We start from the raw sequence: 7500 nt of genomic DNA, 5'->3' as shown, positions 1-7500 counted from the left end.
CCCATGAGCGTCGATTCGGGCGCCTTAACTCGGCGTTTGGTTCATCCCACAGCGCCAGTTCTGCTTACCAAAAGTGGCCCACTTGGCACTCCGATCCGAGTCGTTTGCTCGCGGCTTCAGCATATCAAGCAAGCCGGAGATCTCACCCATTTAAAGTTTGAGAATAGGTTGAGGTCGTTTCGGCCCCAAGGCCTCTAATCATTCGCTTTACCGGATGAGACTCGTACGAGCACCAGCTATCCTGAGGGAAACTTCGGAGGGAACCAGCTACTAGATGGTTCGATTAGTCTTTCGCCCCTATACCCAGCTCCGACGATCGATTTGCACGTCAGAATCGCTACGGACCTCCATCAGGGTTTCCCCTGACTTCGTCCTGGCCAGGCATAGTTCACCATCTTTCGGGTCCCAACGTGTACGCTCTAGGTGCGCCTCACCTCGCAATGAGGACGAGACGCCCCGGGAGTGCGGAGGCCGCCGCCCCGTGAAGGGCGGGGAAGCCCCATCCTCCCTCGGCCCGCGCAAGGCGAGACCTTCACTTTCATTACGCCTTTAGGTTTCGTACAGCCCAATGACTCGCGCACATGTTAGACTCCTTGGTCCGTGTTTCAAGACGGGTCGTGAAATTGTCCAAAGCTGAAGCGCCGCTGACGGGAGCGATTATTCCGCCCGAGAGCATCCCGAGCCAACAGCGGCGCGGGTCCGGGGCCGGGCCAGGTAGGTCCGTCATCCGGGAAGAACCGCGCGCGCTTGCCGGGAGCCCGAGCGCCCAAAGGGGCGAATCGACTCCTCCAGATATACCGCCGAGCAGCCAGCCAGGACACCGGGGCTCTGCCCAACAGACGCGAACCGAGGCCCGCGGAAGGACAGGCTGCGCACCCGGGCCGTAGGCCGGCACCCAGCGGGTCGCGACGTCCTACTAGGGGAGAAGTGCGGCCCACCGCACACCGGAACGGCCCCACCCCGCGGCGAGTGGAAAGGCAACCGGACACGACCCCGCCGCGGATTGCTCCGCGCGGGCGGCCGGCCCCATCTGCCGAGGGCGGGGGCCAGTGGCCGGATGGGCGTGAATCTCACCCGTTCGACCTTTCGGACTTCTCACGTTTACCCCAGAACGGTTTCACGTACTTTTGAACTCTCTCTTCAAAGTTCTTTTCAACTTTCCCTCACGGTACTTGTTCGCTATCGGTCTCGTGGTCATATTTAGTCTCAGATGGAGTTTACCACCCACTTGGAGCTGCACTCTCAAGCAACCCGACTCGAAGGAGAGGTCCCGCCGACGCTCGCACCGGCCGCTACGGGCCTGGCACCCTCTACGGGCCGTGGCCTCATTCAAGTTGGACTTGGGCTCGGCGCGAGGCGTCGGGGTAGTGGACCCTCCCAAACACCACATGCCACGACAGGCGGCAGCCTGCGGGGTTCGGTGCTGGACTCTTCCCTGTTCGCTCGCCGCTACTGGGGGAATCCTTGTTAGTTTCTTTTCCTCCGCTTAGTAATATGCTTAAATTCAGCGGGTAGTCTCGCCTGCTCTGAGGTCGTTGTACGAGGTGTCGCACGCCACACCGCCAGCCGGCTGTGCACGCTACCGAGAAAGTACCGGTATGCGAACCGCCAGGCGACGGGCGCGCATCGCACGTTTAAGGAGACGCGGCCGGCCACACAGGCGACCACGACACTCCCACGTCTCCGAAGCGGGACAAACGCCGCGCGCTTCAGTATACGTAGCCGACCCTCAGCCAGACGTGGCCCGGGAACGGAATCCATGGACCGCAATGTGCGTTCGAAACGTCGATGTTCATGTGTCCTGCAGTTCACATGTCGACGCGCAATTTGCTGCGTTCTTCATCGACCCACGAGCCGAGTGATCCACCGTCCTGGGTGATCTTTTCCTTTTCAGTCTCCCACTGTCTCTTTCAAGACAGTAGCATTTGCGGGACTGAGGCGTCTGACGGCCCCTGTTCCACTATTTTTTTGTGTCCAACGGCCTCACAGCCGATGGGCGTCGTACGGCTCCACACCGGAGCGGACAGGCACTCGGGCGAACGTCATTCAAAACCGGCGCCAGGCGCCAGGTACCGCAGGCCAGCCGCTCCAGAGCTTCAGCGCTCGTACCACACAACAACAACACTTCCGCTAGTTTTGAGAGGCACGCGTGGTTCCGCACGCGGCGCACGGCCACTGCCGTACAGGTAGCGTGTTGCGCGACACGACACGCACATCGAAAGACATGCAGTCTAGTCGGTAATGATCCTTCCGCAGGTTCACCTACGGAAACCTTGTTACGACTTTTACTTCCTCTAAATGATCAAGTTTGGTCATCTTTCCGGTAGCATCGGCAACGACAGAGTCGATGCCGCGTACCAGTCCGAAGACCTCACTAAATCATTCAATCGGTAGTAGCGACGGGCGGTGTGTACAAAGGGCAGGGACGTAATCAACGCGAGCTTATGACTCGCGCTTACTGGGAATTCCTCGTTCATGGGGAACAATTGCAAGCCCCAATCCCTAGCACGAAGGAGGTTCAGCGGGTTACCCCGACCTTTCGGCCTAGGAAGACACGCTGATTCCTTCAGTGTAGCGCGCGTGCGGCCCAGAACATCTAAGGGCATCACAGACCTGTTATTGCTCAATCTCGTGCGGCTAGAAGCCGCCTGTCCCTCTAAGAAGAAAAGTAATCGCTGACAGCACGAAGGATGTCACGCGACTAGTTAGCAGGCTAGAGTCTCGTTCGTTATCGGAATTAACCAGACAAATCGCTCCACCAACTAAGAACGGCCATGCACCACCACCCACCGAATCAAGAAAGAGCTATCAATCTGTCAATCCTTCCGGTGTCCGGGCCTGGTGAGGTTTCCCGTGTTGAGTCAAATTAAGCCGCAGGCTCCACTCCTGGTGGTGCCCTTCCGTCAATTCCTTTAAGTTTCAGCTTTGCAACCATACTTCCCCCGGAACCCAAAAGCTTTGGTTTCCCGGAGGCTGCCCGCCGAGTCATCGGAGGAACTGCGGCGGATCGCTGGCTGGCATCGTTTATGGTTAGAACTAGGGCGGTATCTGATCGCCTTCGAACCTCTAACTTTCGTTCTTGATTAATGAAAACATACTTGGCAAATGCTTTCGCTTCTGTTCGTCTTGCGACGATCCAAGAATTTCACCTCTAACGTCGCAATACGAATGCCCCCGCCTGTCCCTATTACTCATTACCTCGGGTTCCGAAAACCAACAAAATAGAACCGAGGTCCTATTCCATTATTCCATGCACACAGTATTCAGGCGGGCTTGCCTGCTTTAAGCACTCTAATTTGTTCAAAGTAAACGTGCCGGCCCACCGAGACACTCAACAAAGAGCACCCTGGTAGGATTTAAACGGGGTCCGCCTCGGGACGCGAAAGCACCCCTTCGGCTCGCCCCACCGGCAGGACGTCCCACGATACATGCCAGTTAAACACCGACGGGCGGTGAACCAACAGCGTGGGACACAAATCCAACTACGAGCTTTTTAACCGCAACAACTTTAATATACGCTATTGGAGCTGGAATTACCGCGGCTGCTGGCACCAGACTTGCCCTCCAATAGATACTCGTTAAAGGATTTAAAGTGTACTCATTCCGATTACGGGGCCTCGGATGAGTCCCGTATCGTTATTTTTCGTCACTACCTCCCCGTGCCGGGAGTGGGTAATTTGCGCGCCTGCTGCCTTCCTTGGATGTGGTAGCCGTTTCTCAGGCTCCCTCTCCGGAATCGAACCCTGATTCCCCGTTACCCGTTACAACCATGGTAGGCGCAGAACCTACCATCGACAGTTGATAAGGCAGACATTTGAAAGATGCGTCGCCGGTACGAGGACCGTGCGATCAGCCCAAAGTTATTCAGAGTCACCAAGGCAAACGGACCAGACAAGCCAATCCGATTGGTTTTGATCTAATAAAAGCGTCCCTTCCATCTCTGGTCGGGACTCTGTTTGCATGTATTAGCTCTAGAATTACCACAGTTATCCAAGTAACGTGGGTACGATCTAAGGAACCATAACTGATTTAATGAGCCATTCGCGGTTTCACCTTAATGCGGCTTGTACTGAGACATGCATGGCTTAATCTTTGAGACAAGCATATGACTACTGGCAGGATCAACCAGGGAGCTGCGTCAACTAGAGCTGAGCAGCCGGCCGCCCGGGAGTGTGTCCCGGGGGCCCGCGCGAACACGCAAGCGTCCGCTCAATTATTCTGCAAACAGGAGGAGGCCGAGCTCCCCTGCACGATACACCTCGAAACCCTCTCAGGTCCCGGCGGCGCGCAGCGCCGTCCTAGGTACTTGGTCGGTTTCGAGAGAGGCGCAATCGCCCGGAGTTAGGCGAGTAGACGGTTTTAGTGCGAACACCCTTGCTCCCAACTGAGCTTGCCGCTGCCGACAGAGGCCCGGGAGCGTGCTGTCGTGGCATTGCCGGCGGGAGACAACACGCGCCACCTATGGTGACCGGCAGCTCCAACGCCAGCGCCACACAAGGGCAAAGCCCCACTTGGGTGCAGAAGCGAACTCTCCCAGCACAGCGCACGCGCCAACACGTCCGCACAACTGTGATACAAACCACCTGCGAGAACCGCTGGGGCGACCGAGCAGCAGACGGCGTCGCGGCGCCGAGTGCCAGGCGGCGGCGCATCCTCAACGCACACAGTCCTCAATCAGACCAGCACACTGCAGATGTCCACCGCGCTTCGCACCGGGCTCGGCTGAACCAACTTTGGCCGCCAGGCGCCGCGTGCAGGGTGCGCCGCAGCGTAGCTGCACCGCCTGCCGGGCCCGTCGGCTGGCGCTCCTGCCACTCGGCGCCCCCCACCAGCCGCCTGTTGCGCGTGCGCCCACGCAGCGCGCGGCCAACACGCCGGGCGGCCCCCCTTCACCGGCCGGGAACAGTCCCACCAAGCCACCGCCGCGTATCGCTTCATACCCACATGGACCTAGTCACGTGTGTGGATGTGGCGGGTACCGCTGAAACAACCGGTTAATAGCTGTACCGATCGTCGCCATCACAGATTCACCTCCAGCGTGAACAACCGCTCAACAACGGATTTCCAGTTCATTTGCGTATCTTGGGCAGTAAACGTAGATGTCCACCTACATTTGCGAATTCAACAATTCTTGCATGCCAGGATGTCATGTGTCACGACACGCTACATCAGACCACATACACACTGCGACATGTGCAGAAGAGAACACGTGGAAGGTGGCCCGCGCACGTATGCGATGTCCCTTCCGCGATCCACTGTCAACCGGCATCTGCGGCATGTCCCAGATATGGAACGCGGTCCACCAGGGTAGCACTTTGTGTGAGGCAATACGACAAAGTCGGAATACACGCGTCACTACATCAGACGGCTCACGCTGACCTGACCTGACCTGACCTGACCTGACCTGACTCACCGCACCACCACCCCCAGCGACCCAGGGTGACATACAATGCGTTCGTACGTTCCTCCCACACGCCTCTACGGCGTACCACAGTGCAACCTAGCTGTTATTGGGAGACGAGACAAGTAGCATCGAGCACAACATATGGAAATTGAGATTCGACACCGTTGGGCACAGCCAGCGTACGGTCACACGTATCACACTACTTCACTCTGTACGTAACGACCGATGATCGGTACAGCGTGTGGGTTACGCGTACGACATCAGCGGACAATGGACACAGACCATACCACGACGTACACTGAGGGCGTCGACATCTGAATGCAACTGAACAGCTGCGAGGCTCATTTAACACTCAAACGCCAGACCGACCAGCTTGAGAGGACAGAGACACAAAGAGGGGGACAGAGGGGGGGGGGGGCGGCGATATAGTCCTATTGCAGTACAATTGACAGTGGATAGCGGGAATATGTGGAAAGTAAGCAACACTCGCAAGACATCTACATGAGGATAACAACGACACCAGAGATTCCGAGCAGTGAACTATGTTAGGCAAAGGGACAACGTGGGTTAGGTTAAGGGACAACGTGGGTTAGGTTAAGGGACAACGTGGGTTAGGTTAAGGGACAACGTGGGTTAGGTTAAGGGACAACGTGGGTTAGGTTAAGGGACAACGTGGGTTAGGTTAAGGGACAACGTGGGTTAGGTTAAGGGACAACGTGGGTTAGGTTAAGGGACAACGTGGGTTAGGTTAAGGGACAACGTGGGTTAGGTTAAGGGACAACGTGGGTTAGGTTAAGGGACAACGTGGGTTAGGTTAAGGGACAACGTGGGTTAGGTTAAGGGACAACGTGGGTTAGGTTAAGGGACAACGTGGGTTAGGTTAAGGGACAACGTGAGTTAGGTTAAGGGACAAATTGAGTTAGGTTAAGGGACAACGTGGGTTAGGTTAAGGGACAAATTGAGTTAGGTTAAGGGACAAATTGAGTTAGGTTAAGGGACAAATTGAGTTAGGTTAAGGGACAAATTGAGTTAGGTTAAGGGACAAATTGAGTTAGGTTAAGGGACAACTTGAGTTAGGTTAAGGGACAACTTGAGTTAGGTTAAGGGACAACTTGAGTTAGGTTAAGGGACAACTTGAGTTAGGTTAAGGGACAACTTGAGTTAGGTTAAGGGACAACTTGAGTTAGGTTAAGGGACAACTTGAGTTAGGTTAAGGGACAACTTGAGTTAGGTTAAGGGACAACTTGAGTTAGGTTAAGGGACAACTTGAGTTAGGTTAAGGGACAACTTGAGTTAGGTTAAGGGACAACTTGAGTTAGGTTAAGGGACAACTTGAGTTAGGTTAAGGGTCAACTTGAGTTAGGTTAAGGGACAACTTGAGTTAGGTTAAGGGACAACTTGAGTTAGGTTAAGGGACAACTTGAGTTAGGTTAAGGGACAACTTGAGTTAGGTTAAGGGATAATGTGGTACAACCAGAGTTAGGTTAAGCGATAATGTGGTACAGCCACAGTTAGGTTAAGCGATAATGTGGTACAGCCACAGTTAGGTTAAGCGATAATGTGGTACAGCCACAGTTAGGTTAAGCGATAATGTGGTACAGCCACAGTTAGGTTAAGCGATAATGTGGTACAGCCACAGTTAGGTTAAGCGATAATGTGGTACAGCCACAGTTAGGTTAAGCGATAATGTGGTACAGCCACAGTTAGGTTAAGCGATAATGTGGTACAGCCACAGTTAGGTTAAGCGATAATGTGGTACAGCCACAGTTAGGTTAAGCGATAATGTGGTACAGCCACAGTTAGGTTAAGCGATAATGTGGTACAGCCACAGTTAGGTTAAGCGATAATGTGGTACAGCCACAGTTAGGTTAAGCGATAATGTGGTACAGCCACAGTTAGGTTAAGCGATAAAGTTGGTTACATTTGGTATTGTGTGGGAAGGGGGCAGAGAGAGGGGGGGGGGGTGGATAGTGGTGGCAGTACGCGGATGCCTGAGTCACCGTCAGATACGTCACGTCGGTTCGATGCTTGTAGCAAGAGGCTGGCGGGTCTGTGTCTCTCACTTCTGCAATTTTTCATGTGGTATAACACGAGGG

The 7500-nt window shown here is 54.9% G+C and overlaps 3 non-coding genes across 3 annotated transcripts in view; all 3 read right to left on the bottom strand.

The window, feature by feature from the left end:
* The window catches only part of LOC126317939 (large subunit ribosomal RNA), a 4222-nt gene extending 2687 nt beyond the window's left edge, over positions 1 to 1535 (bottom strand). Inside the window, exon 1 of the ribosomal RNA XR_007557043.1 lies at positions 1 to 1535. This exon is cut by the window's left edge and continues 2687 nt beyond it. This is a non-coding gene — a ribosomal RNA (large subunit ribosomal RNA).
* Positions 1536 to 1723: 188 nt separating this feature from the next.
* On the bottom strand, positions 1724 to 1878 carry LOC126318010 (5.8S ribosomal RNA). Its single transcript, XR_007557099.1, has one exon. It is a non-coding gene; the product is annotated as a 5.8S ribosomal RNA (ribosomal RNA).
* Positions 1879 to 2239: 361 nt separating this feature from the next.
* On the bottom strand, positions 2240 to 4132 carry LOC126317880 (small subunit ribosomal RNA). Its single transcript, XR_007556989.1, has one exon. It is a non-coding gene; the product is annotated as a small subunit ribosomal RNA (ribosomal RNA).
* Between the last annotated feature and the right edge of the window lie 3368 nt (positions 4133 to 7500).

Source organism: Schistocerca gregaria, unplaced genomic scaffold (genome assembly GCF_023897955.1).
Source record: "Schistocerca gregaria isolate iqSchGreg1 unplaced genomic scaffold, iqSchGreg1.2 ptg000649l, whole genome shotgun sequence".
In the NCBI taxonomy this organism is placed as follows: Eukaryota; Metazoa; Arthropoda; class Insecta; order Orthoptera; family Acrididae; genus Schistocerca; species Schistocerca gregaria.
This window is presented reverse-complemented; position numbering and strand designations above follow the sequence as displayed.